Source organism: Bubalus bubalis, chromosome 18, assembly GCF_019923935.1.
Source record: "Bubalus bubalis isolate 160015118507 breed Murrah chromosome 18, NDDB_SH_1, whole genome shotgun sequence".
Lineage (NCBI taxonomy): Eukaryota > Metazoa > Chordata > Mammalia > Artiodactyla > Bovidae > Bubalus > Bubalus bubalis.
In genome coordinates, this window is record NC_059174.1 from 9,861,338 (window position 1) to 9,876,494 (window position 15,157).

Sequence of the window (15,157 nt, forward strand, 5' to 3'; positions counted from 1 at the left end):
GGCGTGGCCTGTCCTCTCTGGAGGTGATAACTTCCTGTTCAGTTTTAGAAGCTGGACTGTTTCAAGGAGAACCTGTTAAAGGGTATCAAGCCTCCACATTTGCTGGAGACTGGACTCATCTCAATCCTCACTGGCATGTGAATTCACTCTATCCTGCATTTTACAGGTAATAGAAATCAAGGCTTGCCAAGACTAAGCAGCTCCCCCAGGGTTCACTGGAGATGCTATACTGCATGGTCTCCCCACCCTCAAAGCCCCTAACTCAGCAGGCTGAAACAAGAGACCAGAGAAGACGAGAGACGTGTCCACGAGGATGGGCTGGCTGAGTACCTTGCTGTGTGAGCCTAGATGTCCCTTTTCACTTAGGGAAAATTTTTGCACTGCAGTCAAAAGCCATTTAAGAAATAAACTCCAGGAAGACAGTAATGGAAGTGCTGGTAACCTTTAATGACAGTGGCGCTCGCAAAACGTACAGTTCACGAAGGGCTAACGCTTGATCCCAAAAGCTCTTGTTAAAATCCAATCATCATGAGCGATGAGCGTTAGCAGGAGATGCTGGCGCTGAACAAAAACTGGAAAGGTTAATGGCCTTCTTTGCTAAAAACAATCTGAGGCTTTATCTCACGTTCCAGCTCAGCCTCAGATCTGTGCATATGCTGAAGATTGTTTTGGTTTTTTGGGGTGTTTTTTTTTTTTGCATTTTAGTAATCAGGAGAAAAATTGATTACCAAAATTATAATTAAGAGCTGGGAAAATATGCAACAATTTGGCTGCTTCATTTAGCACATATTTCAGGTTAATTGCATGATTTTACTAATGAAGATATTTGCATGAATATTTTCAGGGGCTACATTCACTTTATTGTGCAATGAACACTCTGCTGAGCAGAAGACTTCGCTTTTTGTGGGATTCAGGATGAGACAAAGGCTGAAACTCTCGATAAGTTTTTAGCCTCACGTGTCAGGAGCTTAATTCAGTTCAGTTCAGTTCACTCAGTCATGTCCGACTCTTTGCGACCCCGTGGACTGAAGCACGCCAGGCCTCCCTGTCCATCACCAGCTCCTGGAGCTTACTCAAACTCATGTCCATTGAGTCAGTGATGCCATCCAACCATCTCATCCTCTGCCGTCCCCTTCTCCTCCTGCCTTCAATCTTTTCCAGCATCAGGGTCTTTTCAAATGAGTCACTCCTTCGCATCAGGTGGCCAAAGTATTGGAGTTTCAGCTTCTACATCAGTTCTTCCAATGATTTCCTTTAGGATGGACTGGTTGGATCTCCATCCAAGGGACTCTCAAGAGTCTTCTCCAACACCACAGTTCAGAAGTGTCAATTCTTCAGCACTCAGCTTTCAGTGCTCAGTGCTCAGTTATAGTCCAACTCGCACATCCATACATGACCACTGGAAAAACCATAGCCTTGACTAGATGGACTTTGTTGGCAGAGTAATGTCTCTGCTTTATAATAAGCCATCTAGGTTGGTCCTAACTTTTCTTTCAAGGAGCAAGTGTCTTTTAATTTCATGGCTACAGTCACCATCTGAAGTGATTTTGGAGCCCCCAAAATAAAGTCTCTCACTGTGTCCACTGTTTCCCCATCTATTTGCCATGAAGTGATAGGACCAGATGCCATGATCTTAGTTTTCTGAATGTTGAGTTTTAAGCTACTTTTTCACTCTACTGTTTCACTTTCATCAAGAGGCTCTCTTTAGTTCTTCACTTTCTTCCATAAGTGTGGTGTCATCTGCATATCTGAGGTTATTGATATTTCTCCTGAAATCTTGATTCCAGCTTGTGCTTCTTCCAGCCCAGCATTTCTCATGATGTACTCTGCATATAGGTTAAATAAGCAGTGTGACACTATACAGCCTTGATGTACTCCTTTCCCAGTTTGGAACCAGTCTGTTATTCCATGTCCAGTTCTAACTGTTACTTCCTGACCTGCATACAGATTTCTTAGGAGGCAGGTCCGGTGGTCTAGTATTCCCATCTCTTTCAGAATTTTCCACAATTGTGAAAAATTTCCACTATGTTGTGATCCACATAGTCAAAGGCTTTGGCATAGTCAATAAAGCAGAGGTAGATGTTTTTCTGGAACTCTCTTGCATTTTTGGTGATCCAACAGATGTTGGCAATTGATCTCTGGTTCCTCTGCCTTTTCTAAATACAGCTTGAACATCTGGAAGCTCACAGTTCATGTACTGTTGAAGCCTGGCTTGGAGAATTTTGAGCATTACTTTACTAGCGTGTGAGATGAGTGCAATTGTGCGGCAGTTTGAGCATTCTTTGGCATTGCCTTTCTTTGGGATTGGAATGAAAACTGACCTTTTCCAGTCCTGTGGCCACTGCTGAGTTTTCCAAATTTGCTGGCATATTGAGTGCAGCACTTTCATAACATCATCTTTTAGGATTTGAAATAGCTCAACTGGAATTCCATCACCTCCACTAGCTTTGTTCATAGTGATGCTTCCTAAGGCCAACTTGACTTCACTTTTCAGGATGTATGGCTCTAGGTGAGTGATCACACCACGGTGATTATCTTGGTCATGAAGATCTTTTTTGTACAGTTCTTCTGTGTATTCTTGCCACCTCTTCTTAATATCTTCTGCTTCTGTTAGGTCCATACCATTTCTGTCCTTTATCGAGCCCATCTTTGCATGAAATTTTCCCTTGGTATCTCTAATTTTCTTGAAGAGATCTCTAGTCTTTCCCATTCTATTGTTTTCCTCTATTTCTTTGCATCAATCACTGAGGAAGCCTTTCTTATCTCTCCTTGCTATTCTTTGGAACTCTCCATTCAAATGGGTATAACTTTCCTTTTCTCCTTTGCTTTTTGCTTCTCTTCTTTTCATAGCTGTTTGTAAGGCCTCCTCAGACAACCACTTTGCCTTTTTGCATTTCTTTTTCTTCAGGATGGTCTTGATCACTGCCTCCCGTACAATGTCATGAACCTCTGTCCATAGTTCTTCAGGCTGTCTGTCTATCAGATCTAGTCCCTTGAATCTATTTCTCACTTCCACTGTATAATTGTAAGGGTCATACCTAAATGGTCTAGTGGTTTCCCCTTCTTTCTTCAATTTAAGTCTGAATTTGGCAATAAGGAGTTCATGATCTGAGCCACAGTCAGCTCCCAGTCCTGTTTTTGCTGACTGTATAGAGCTTCTCCATCTTTGGCTGCAAAGAATATAATCAATCTGATTTTGGTATTGATCATCTGGTGATGTCCATGTGTGGAGTCTTTTCTTATGTTGTTGGAAGAGGGTGTTTGCTATGACCAGTACATTCTCTTGGCAAAACTGTATTAGCCTTTGCCCTGCTTTGTTCTGTACTCCAGCCAAATTTGCCCATTACTCCAGGTATTTCTTGACTTCCTACTTTTGCATTCCAGTCCCCTATAATGAAATGGACACCTTTTTTGGGTGTTAGGTCTAGAAGGCCTTGTAGGTCTTCATAGAACCACTCAACTTCAGCTTCTTCTGCATTATTGATCTAAGCAAAGACTTGGATTACTGTAACATTAAATGGTTTTCCTTGGAAACGAACAGAGATCATTCTGTCGTTTTTGAGATTGCATCCAAGTACTGCATTTTGGACTCTTTTGTTAACTATGATGGCTACTCCATTTCTTCTAAGGGATTCTTGCCCACAGTAGTAGATATAATGATCATCTGAGTTAAGTTCACCCATTCCAGTCCATTTTAGTTCTCTGATTCCTAAAATGTTGATGTTCACTCTTGCCATCTCCTGTTTGATCACTTCCAGTTTACCTTGATATGAACCTAATTCCAGGTTCCTATGCATTATTGCTCTTTACAGCATCAGACTTTACTTCCATCACCAGTCACATCTACAACAGGGTGTTGTTTTTGCTTTGGCTCCAGCTCTTCATTCTTTCTGGAGTTATTTCTCCATTGATCTCCAGTAGCAACTGGGCACTTACCGACCTGGGGAGTTCATCTTTCAGTGTCCTATCATTTTGCCTTTTCATACTGTTCGTGGGGTTCTCAAGGCAAGAATACTGAAGTGGTTTGCCATTCCCTTCTCCAGGGGACCATGTTTTGTCAGAACTCTCCACCATGACGCATCCATCTTGGGTGGCCCTACATGGCATGGCTCATAGTTTCATTGTGTTAGACAAGCCTTGGTCCATTTGATCAGATTGGCTAGTTTTCTGTGATTGTGGTTTTCAATCTGTCTGCCCTCTGATGGAGAAGGATAAAAGGCTTATGGAAGCTTCCTGATGGGAGAGAATGACTGAGGCAGAAACTGGGTCTTGTTCTGATGGGCGGGGCCATGCTCAGTAAATATTTAACACAATTTTCTGCTGAAGGGCGGGGCTGTGTTCCCTCCCTGCTATTTGACCTGAGGCCAAACTATGGTGGAGGACCTCCTTCAAAAGGTCCCATGGACGCACTGCTACACAGCCCCCCAACCCTGCAGCAGGCCACTGCCAACCCTCGCCTCCGCCGGAGACTCCTGGACACCCACAGGCAGGTCCGGGACAGTCTCTCGTGGGGTCACTGCTCCTTTCTCCCGGGTCCTGGTGCACAGGGTTCTGTTTGTGCCCTCCAAGAGTCTATTTCCCAGTCCTGTGTAAGTTCTCATGGCTCTGTGGTGGGTTAATGGCGACCTCCTTCAAGAGGGCTTATGCCATACCCAGGTCTGCTGCACCCAGAGCCCCTGCCCCGCAGCAGTCCACTGCTGACCTGCAGCTCCTCAGGAGACACCCAGACACAGTTCTGTCTCAGTCTGTGTGGGATCTCTGGGTCCTGGTGCACACAAAGTATATTTGAGCCCTTTGAGCCCTCTGACAGGCATGGGGTTTGACTCTAAATGTGATTTTGCCCCTCCTCCCATCTTGCTGGGGCTTCTCTGCCCTTGGACGTGGAGATCTCCTCACAGTTGTCCCAGCACCACGCAGCCACCGCTGCAAGTTAAGTTTTACTTGGGGCAAAATAAGGACTGCAGCATGGAGACAGCACCTCAGATAGCTTAATTAGTAATCAGTTAAATTCCCCTGGTGGAATTTACATTGCCTGCTGGTACAACTTGGATCCTTCTGTAATTTTTAAGAAGACTAGAAGACTCCCAAAAAAAAAAAAAAAAACTTGAAATAGCCCTTTATTACCACTTTTTGAAAAAGTATATCAAAAAGAAGTATTTGGGGACCTCCTTGGCCGTCCAGTGGCCATTCAGTGGTCAAGACTCTGCCTTCCAATGCAGGGGGTGCAGGTTCAACCCCTGGTCTGGGAACTAAGATCCCACATGGCTCAGGGCCAAAAAAAAAGACATAAAACAAAAGCAATGGTGTAACACATTCAATAAAGACTTTAAAAATGGTCCACGTCAAAAAAATCTTTTAGAAAAAAGAGAAGTATTTCAGCCATGCCTACCCAGTGCTAATTTCTACTAGTCATCATAACTTACTTTCATTTAAGAAAAAATAAACGTGATGCCTATAAAATTACAAAGAAGTTAGAAAATATTTTTTTAAGTCAAAAGAAAATAAGAATTATCCCTATTTCTACTCCTCGAAGAGAACCAGTGTTAAAAATGGGATGGGGGGTGGGGGGAGTGTAAGATTCTAAATATTTTTCCTTTCTGAAAATGTACTTTTAATTTTTTACCAAAATGCATTTACTGTAGGTAGTTTTTTATTTAAGCTGTTTTTTCACCTAACAATGAATTGAGAGCATGTTCTATATCAGTAAACATTTTTCTACTGCTGTGTAAATATATGAAGTTTTTCACAGTGTGAACATGTCATAATTTATGTAAATGACCCCCTTTTTTGCATTGGGTTGAATCCAGTTCACTTTATAAGCAGCAAGCACTGAACATTCTCAAAGCTTCTTGAGCACATTTATCATTATTTCCTTAAGACAAATTCATAGATACTCAATGCTTAGAAAGCCTTGATGAAAGTGAAAGTCGCTCAGTTGTGTCCGAGTCTTTGCAATCCCACGGACTACATAGTCCATGGAATTTTCCAGGCCAGAATACTGGAGTGGGTAGCCTTCCCCTTCTCCAGGGGATCGTCCCAACCCAGGGATCGAACCCAGGTCTCCCGCAGGCAGATTCTTTACCAGCTGCGTCACAAGGGCTGCTGCTACATTGCTTCAGTCGTGTCTGACTCTGTGCGACCCCATAGACGGCAGCCCACCAGGCTCCCCGTCCCTGGGATTCTCCAGGCAAGAACACTGGAGTGGGTTGCCATTTCCCTCTCCAATGCATGAAAGTGAAAAGTCAAAGTGAAGTCGCTCAGTCGTGTCTGACTCTTCGCGACCCCATGGACTGCAGCCTACCAGGCTCCTCCATGCATGGGATTTTCTAGGCAAGAGTACTGGAGTGGGGTGCCATTGCCTTCTCCGCACAAGCGAATAGATGCTGCCAATTTGACCCTAAATCAACAGAAATTTTACATCATACCAGCAGTGTGGTATAAAGCCACATTTTCCTACAATCTTACCAACACTGGGGCCTGATGCTATCATCTGAAAATGGAGGCTAGAAAATGTCTCTCTGTTGATTTAATTTGCATTTCTTCAGTTGCTGGTGGAACCCGTGGTTATTGATGGGCCATTTATGGTTCTTTGTGAGTTGCCAGCACAAGCGCTTTGTCCATTTGTGAAAACTGGGCTGTTAATTTCATTTTCTGTTTCATAGGATCTTTCTATGTTGTTAGAATATGATCATTAATCTGTATATATGGTCCAAATAGGTTTCCATTGCTTTTAATATTTTTTTTACTGATGCAAAAAATAAAATGATTACATTTTGTTTACCACATTCATTCCATATGAGAGTTCTAGGCCTGTGGGGCGGAGCCACCCCTGGTGGGCTGGTGGGTGCACCAATGCCAGTCGCTAGCAGGGTGCACTCTTGCCAGCCCGGGCACTGCCCCCACCCCCGCTCACTGAGTTCTCATATTATTACCGGCATCTGACGATGAGGGAATGGAGGTTCCAAGGGCTTCAGGACTTGACCCAGTTCACTCAAGAACAGCGTCAAGACCTGAACCCAAGCAGTCTGTCTCATGGGCCAGAATCTGCCTGCAAAGTGTTGCCAGTAGTGACAGAAGCATCCGGTGCTGTGAACGCCAGGCTCCAGCCAGCTCTTCCTGTAGGAACTGGTATCTGTTAGGAATGCTTGGCAGGTGGAACAGAAGCTCCAGCTCCAGCGGATTGAACAAATAGGGCTTTTCATCCAGAGATGTTTAATTACTGCTGCGTGTGATGTGCCAGTGGTGAATTGTGTGTGACAGCGTCTGTTGGGCCTCGAAGCATCTCTAACAGTATCTATGACTACATGTGTTTTAATAGGTATTTGCACTGCTGCTTGAGAGAGAAGGCAGCAGCTGAGTGCATTGTCAGAGGCCTGGTTGACACTGGAAGATGGTTCAGGGCACAGTTGATGCTGTGCACTTGTTCCCAAGGCTCCTGCTCTCGGTACCTGTTCCAATGGGCCTGCAGAACATGGCGCTGGAAATGATGGAAGCAGCTACACAGGGTTTAAGAGCATCACTACTCAGCTCTTCCCACCCTAAGGTGCGTATTCCTCCAGCTCAGCAACCCTGCTCAGGAGCAAATGCCTGAAAACCCTGGTGGGACCAGAGCCCTCATTATAAGGGAGCTTGGCCTCTCGGTGGCTTCACTCTCCCACCAAGTGAAAGAGCCAGGCGACACCTTCCCTGGTTCACCATTAGCATCCCTGGGGGGGTGAGGGGGCAGGCCTAGGTGGGTTAGACTGAGAGAAGGCCCAGGCTCCGACCCTCCCACACTGGGGCCAGCTGAGGTTGGGAGGGGCAGCTTCTCTTTCCAAGCTGAGGCTCCCCAAGAGTTAAATCTAGAAAATGTCAGGAAATGTCAAAAAAGCACAAATAATGTTCTTTTGAAAAGCTATTTAACATGATTCTACAATGCAAGGAATGAACCTAGGTGGATCCTGGATGGGGCAGAAGGGTGTTGCCACCCAGCATAGGACCTGATAATGAAATAATGACTATCATTGAATAATAGTATCGAATCATATTCAGCTCTTTCAGAACTTGATCTTTGGACCTGATTATGGAAGGGGGCCCCTTGTTCCTGGGGGACATATGTGACCTCTCGAAGAATAAAGTGCCATGACCCCGCCGCATATCCCCAGGGGTCGAGGGAGGGTTCCTAGGACGACGCTAACAGAGTACGATGTTAACAAGTGAGGATCTGGGTGAGGGGCTCTGGTTGGGAGGGAGGGGATGAGGGAGGTGGGCATCATTGTTCTGTTCTTTCAACTTCTCTACAGGTTTGAATTTTTTGCAAATTAAACATTTTTTTAAAGCGTTATTTAAAATTCTGGATGTGATTGCCATGAGTGCTAAGGAATTATTGAGAACTCAGCCCAGATTCCTCAGTCCTTCATGAATTTGCCACAGTGACCTGTGGTGACAGGTGACCTGTCAGGCCACCCAGACCCCCTCGATGGGGACGTGTCCCAGCTCCAGGCTCAGCAGTCACCCCTCAGGGTTAGCCACACCCATGGTCAGGCCCTTCCCCAGCAACCCAGGCTCTGTGACCCACCAACACTGCCACGTAAAGGCCTGGCCATCTCAAGCCAGCTGGGGACAGGTCTGGGGGGCCACCTCAGCTCCATAGCTCCTGGGGGGCACCTGAGCTGCCCCTCCTCCCACAGTGCTGATGCAAGCCCTCCTTCAACAGACACCCGTGCGTCAGTTCCTTCCAGGGCCGGCTTCCTGGGGGTCCAGCCTGCCACAGGCCCCCCAGCCACATCCCCCCCCCCCACCTCCGCTCACACACCTGCATCCATCCTCCATCATCATATCTGTCCTGCCCCATGCTCATCACACACCACAAACATTTCTTCCTTTAAAGCAGTTTGATCTGAAATATTTCCAACACACACACGCGGAACGGGGTGATAAATACCTGACGCCCTATACGGCTTTATCAGATCTCAGCCGAAGGTCACATTTGCTCAGCTCTCTGCGTTTTAAGGAACGAAGCCTCACCGATTAAGCTGAGGCCTCCCACTTAGCCGCACCAGGCCCTTCCCTCACACCTCTCCTGAGGGTCTCCCGTCATCAGTTTGGTGTCTCTCCTTCGTGTGTATGTTCTCACACTTTTAATACAGCTTTCTTCACCCATAAACAATATCCGGTGTTGTGTTTTAGGTTTTTAATCTTTATGTAAATAATGTCATTCCGATCGCATCATTCCATGACTTGCTTTTTCAGCCCCAGGTTGCTTGTGAAATGCCTCCAAGTGGATGTCTGCGGTCTGGCTCATTCGATCTGCTTCTGTACACCCCATGGATTTCAGCCCGGCTCCCGTGGGTGGACGTCTGTGTCGTCCTCTGGACAAGCAGAGCTGCAAGCACCGTCCCCACCCACGGCTGCATGAGCACCCGAGACAATGGCCCACAGGTATAGTTACCCATCAGGGAGATTATTCTGGGGGGACGAGGAGCGTTTAACAGGAGCCACCATCTGAATCCTAGACAAAGCTCCTGGCTCAAGTTTGGGCCCCATGAGACAGACCCCCCCACCCCCACCCTGCGCTCCATCCCTGCTGCCCGCTCCTGATACGGCCAGGTTTCGCTACAGTAATGCTGTGTAATAAACAGTCCCAAGCTCCAGGCATAACAGGCATTTGTTTCTTACTCACGCATCAGCAGGGGAGCCAGGTTCAGTGCTGTTCTGGCCGTGGCTGGGTTTCCATTCACTTTGTGGGTCTTTTATTCCTGAAGGGCCAATGGCTTTCTGGGACATGCCTTCCTCAAGACCAGAATTGGAGCACAAGAGGACAAGTCAAACCACAAAAGCGGACGAAAAGACTCTGGTCACATGCGGCATGTTTCGTCCACTTATGGTCCACTGGTCAAAGCAGGTCACAAGGCTAAGCCCTGAGTCATCGCCAGGAGCTGACTCCACCCACAGCGATGTGTCCACAAGAGCAGGAGGGCTAAAAGAACCGTGTGCAGGTCAAGCCATCCACTGTGGGTATGACCTTCCCTTGCCACCTAAAACATCATAGGTCAACTGTAGTTCAGTCTAAAAAAGAAAGTGATTTTTAGGATTTTTCTAGAGAAACATGACCAAAGCAGACAAAGCCCCTGGATCAGAGTTTGGGTCCCATGAAACAGTAATGTATATAAGTGTACATACAAAATGTAAATATGTGTTTATAAAATGTGCATAGTGAAGAACTGGCCCATGCAGTGAGCAGTGATGGAAGCTCAGTGGTCCTTTGAGCTCCCGGCTAGAAGCTGGAGCCCGTGGAAAGCAGGTGGTATAAGTCAGTCCAAGTCCAAAGGTCTAAGAACCCAGGGAGCTGATGGTGAAGATCTGGGCGTGAAGGCAGGCGATGAGATGAGAGTCCCAGCTCAAGCAGGAGGCAAGGAAAAGGGGGGCAGCTTCCTCCTTCCTCTGCCTTTTGTTCTACTCAAGCCATCAGGTTAGATGAGACACACAGCGCCCACCCACCTGCCCTGGGGAGGGCATCTGCTTTACTGAGTCTACAAGTTCAAGTGCTGACCAGCCAGAAGCACCATCACCATCACAGACATGCCCACTACCAGTGCCTCTGGGAACCCACGGCCAGTCAACTTGGCACAGGAACTAGCCATCACACATTCCTCTGCCTGAGTCTGCAGAACAGGGGTATTTGCTAAAGATTTGCGTGGACTTGATCTTACATGTAAAGTGGGACACGGGCTATCAATTCCACTTTAAAATATCAAGAGACCACAGGCCCCAATGCACACAGCCCATGACGGGTGTTTGATGGTTCGTGTGACAAGCCATTCAGCTTGTTAACAAGAGTGTGGATCAGCAGCACATAGGGACTGTGGTTTGTTTAATTAAACAATAAGAAGATGGTATAGAAATCAATACTCAATTCCATTCTCAATGCCAGAGACACCCAGCTTCTGTGCAGCATCGGAGCTGTGTGTTAACATGCTCCCACATAACCAGGCCAGTAACCATCACTCAGCGCGTCGTGGCCCGTTCATTTTACCCTGGCTGGGAAAGCGGGCCCATTAGCTGCATTATTCAGGGTTAGGAAATCAATAACACACCAATTATTGATAGACACGCACTGCTAGCAGACGGAAAAAAATTACACGAGGGCTTTACAAGAGTGATTGCTCTGTTCTTTAGAGCGATGGCCATACAGTTTCAGCTTTCAATTCCCTGTAACATACTCACCCAGATTTATGGGGCTTTTGTAATGTCTAATTGGGATTGGTGATATGACCCTTGCTTTCACTTTGTGGAATGTTTTAAGCATCCATCAAATCTCGATGAAAAGGGAAGAAGCAAAAGAATCACATCCAATCTTAGAAATTACAGGGAAGGGACCTCGGGATAATTGAAGGCCTACCTTAGAGACTCTGTAGATACTGTTTCCTTTAGTCTTCACACACTGTTCTCTCCACCTCACAGGTGGTGGAATTGGGACTGAGAAAGGGGAACTAACTTGACCACTGTCGCTCAGCTCAGCAGTGGGGACCTGAGATTCTAAAGGACAGCTGGTCAGGAAGCCTACTCCCCTTCCACTGGGCCCTATCTGGGGTTCTCTCAAAGCCCCAATATTTCAGTGATGTCCCAAAGATGCTCATAGCATAAGAAGGACAATGATAATAGGGACAGGGATGGTAATTTTAGTAGTACCAGTGTGATTACAAGTCAAGAACCACTTCCTTTCTGCTGGGACTATCCACTCCCTGCATTTGGACCTAATACTTTTTTAATATAGCCATTGGGTTGCATTTACGTTGTGGTCACCACTTCCTGTTGCTGGTCTGGAGGAACTTAAGCCTCCTGGGAATTCTTCATCTGAACCTCTCTTAGGTCTGCTCTGTCCTATACTTGTGGGGTTGGAGGTATTTAAGTTGAATTCTTGGCATTCACCCTCGCTTGATTTATCTAACCGTTCTAGCACCCAACCTTTTAAGATTTTTCAAATCTTTTTTTTTAATATTTATTTATTTCGCTGCACTAGGTCTTAATTGTGGTATGCTCGATCTTTAGCTGCAGCATGTGGGACCTAGTTCCCTGACCGGGTTTGATTAGCCACTGGACCACCAGGGAAGTCCCCACTGATTTTTAAGTCAGAAGAAACTATGAAGACCAGTCTGTCCGTTGGGGCAGGGGTGGCAGTCAAGGTTCCCGGGTCCCCGTCCATAACCTATTGCTTCTTTAGTTTCATGGATCATTTCCTTTCTTTGGGCCTGTTTCCCCTTCCATAAAACACACGTTAGGTCAACTGATCGGAAAGGCCCTTCCTGCATGGCAAATAGGGCCTCATTGCCCAGAATTACCCGATACATGCCAACCTGGGCCCTGATTAAGAGTGAACACAATTTTAATGACACTGGTTTTAACAGAAATTAGATGACATAAGACACAGCACTCCGTTTTGAAATGGAACCCACCATTTGAGAGGTAGAGTCAGGGAGACAGGTCATAACCATCTGCCAAGGCCACTCTGCTCGTGGTTAGCTTTGCGGCTTCAGCCTCTATTTCTTACTCCCTTTGAGGAAACTGAGGGAATTTTTCAGACTCAGAAAGAATCACCACGGGACCAGGAAAATGTTCCAAGGAGGGGTTCTTCCTGCCACTCCACCCACCAAGCTTTCAAACGCTGGCATTATAGACCCAATCATTAGACAGTGCCTTTCTGGAAATCTCTGCATTAATTACCATCATTGGAGAGACGTTATCTATATTTACATAATAGCTTCGCAGGTTTTGCTGGTTCTGAGTCAAGCTAACAAATTTGTAGCTATTAAGGAACACAAATTGCTCTGCTATGTTTTAAATTCCGCAAATGGAAAACTGTGCCTGTGTAGAGAGGTGGCTGGAACCCAGGGCAATTAGTGTCTAATAATTCGTTAATGCTGGACATGCGTGAAGATACGGTTCAAAATGTCTGCCGTAATGTCTTAAGTAAAAAGAGAAAGGCATTTGGAGAAACCATAAGAGGGTTAGGCGTATTAATATAGCAGTATATTTTTACAGAATGTAAAAGGCCCTTGTCCTGTCTTTAAAAGGGATAGCTAAAGCCACATCTTCATTTTTACCACTTAATTGCCCTGTCCTGGATACTAATGACGGACTGATTATGGTTTAAGGTTTAATCACCGAGAGACAAGAGACAGAGGTGGGAAGGCCGGCCAGATCCGGAGGGAGGGGGCGAGGCTGGAAAGACACCTGGCTGGGAACGCGGGTGGGGAAGGAAGGCGGGTCATCACCGGCCCCAGTGATGTCATCGTGCCCCAGGGTCTCTGCTCCTGCAGGCTCCCGGGTGCGTTTACCAAAACGGCGAGAACTCACGCAGAGCCGGTTCAGAGAGGCTGGTGGGCGACGGATGACAGTTCACTGTTTTCTGCCCGGAACCCTAGAGGAAGACCTCCAGAAATAGCAGCTCTCGTTCCTCTTGGGCGTGGTTCTCACACCTGAGCGTTCACCAGCTCGTGCAGACTCCTTAAATCAGATTCTAATGCAGAGAACCTGGAGGCTGCTGGGAGTTCCTGGTAGGTCCTGGTCGATACCGCTGCCCCGGGTCACACATGGAGGTCCAGGGATTTGGGGGGATTCCTTCCCTGTGACCCAAGATGGGCTTTCCCGTGGACTGTTCTCCGGCCTCAATAGAAGAAGACACTGCCCCCCGACCCACTTCGTGGAAATATGTGAGTCTGGGAACTGGGCCCAGCTGATGGGCAGAGCAGAGAAGCCAGGCAGGGCAGAGGGGCGGATGGGGAGGTGATGGCTTCCTGGTTCCAGTCCCCGAGGCCCGTCGTTTTCCAAGGTTTGACATCAGCCAGTGAGCTGCCCTTTCCCTTAACCAGTTTCTGTTGGATTTCCCTCACTGTCACCCAGAAAGTTCTGATCACTACAGGAGTACAAACTAAAATGTACAAGCATCTCACTGACATGATAGTCTGTGCAGCGTGGTCTCTTCCTGTAAGAGGGGACCAGACAGAGGTCAGAAGAGCAGGAGTTTGGGATAGGGTTGCCAGATAAAATTCAAGATGGACAGCTAAACTTGACTCTCAGATGACCAATGACTTTTTAAGATATGTATGCCACAAATAGGGTTTCCTTGCTGACTCAGTGGTAAAGAATCCTCCTGCCAATGCAGGACATGCAGGAAGATCCCCTGGAGAAACAGCAACCCGCTCCAGTGTTCTTGCCTGGGAAATCCCTTGGGCAGAGGAGACTGGCGGGCTACAGTCCATGGTATCACAAAGAGTCAGACACGACTTAGTAAAACAACAACAAATGCCACGAATGTTGTATGAGAAATACTTACCCTGTAAAGTCATTCTTTGTTTATCTGAAATTCAGAGGCATCTGTATTTTTACTTGCTAAACCTGACAACCTGCGCTCAGGAGCAAGGCAGTCCAGGGTTTGCCTGTCAGCTCTGTTCCTGGCTGTGATGTTGGCTGCACTTCTGAGGGCTGTGTTCCAGACTCCATGCAGGCTGGTCTGGTCTGGGCAGTGATCAGAGTGCAGGAGGAAGGGAGAAGGCGAAGTGTTTCTGGACCATCTTTGGCAGTGGCCGCCTTTCCTCCAGGGTCCCAGCCTCTGCTAGACGGCCTGCTGTGGATCTGGAGTTGCACAGGCGTGAGTCCTGTTCTTTTCACCGTAGATTGTCTGTCTCTCTGAGACTCTGTATAACCAAAGTCACACACTGAGCTCAGGAGGCCTGCCCTCTTCCATTCAGCGTAATGTTTTTGTGATTCATCCGTGTTGTTGTTTGTATGAGGAATTCATTCCTGTTATCTTTTTTCCAGCTTTATTGAGATATAATTGGCATTCAATATTGTGTGAGTTTAAGGTATACAATAGATCGATTTGATGCATTTGCGAGTGATTACCACCATACATAACAACTATCACATCACATAATTGCCCTTTCTTTTTTGTGGTTGAGAACACTGCAGGTCTGCTGTTTCTAGTATGACACAGAATTATCAACTGTGCTCACCACTCTGTACATTCGATCCCCAGAACTTACTCATCTAATATCTGGAAATTTGTACCCTTAGGCCAACATCACCCCTATTCCCCATCTCCCAGCCTCTGGCAACCAACAGTCTCTTTCTGTGAGCTCAGCTTTCTTTAGACTCTACATGTAAGTGAGGTTGTACA

General features: G+C 46.6%; 2 long non-coding RNA genes across 3 annotated transcripts in view; one reads left to right on the plus strand and one right to left on the minus strand.

Moving 5' to 3' along the window:
* Positions 1 to 9,884, plus strand: part of LOC123330459 — a 32,926-nt gene extending 23,042 nt beyond the window's left edge. Inside the window, exons 2-5 of one of the 2 annotated variants that reach the window (XR_006546428.2) lie at positions 7,319 to 7,543; positions 8,032 to 8,195; positions 9,232 to 9,420; positions 9,744 to 9,884. This is a non-coding gene — a long non-coding RNA (uncharacterized LOC123330459). The remainder of the gene's footprint in view (positions 1 to 7,318; positions 7,544 to 8,031; positions 8,196 to 9,231; positions 9,421 to 9,743) is intronic. The other variant, XR_006546429.2, reaches the window with a different exon arrangement.
* Positions 9,158 to 13,597, minus strand: LOC112580204. Its single transcript, XR_006546427.1, has 3 exons — positions 13,213 to 13,597; positions 9,662 to 12,543; positions 9,158 to 9,364 (listed from the first exon to the last, which is right to left on the minus strand). It is a non-coding gene; the product is annotated as an uncharacterized LOC112580204 (long non-coding RNA).
* Between the last annotated feature and the right edge of the window lie 1,560 nt (positions 13,598 to 15,157).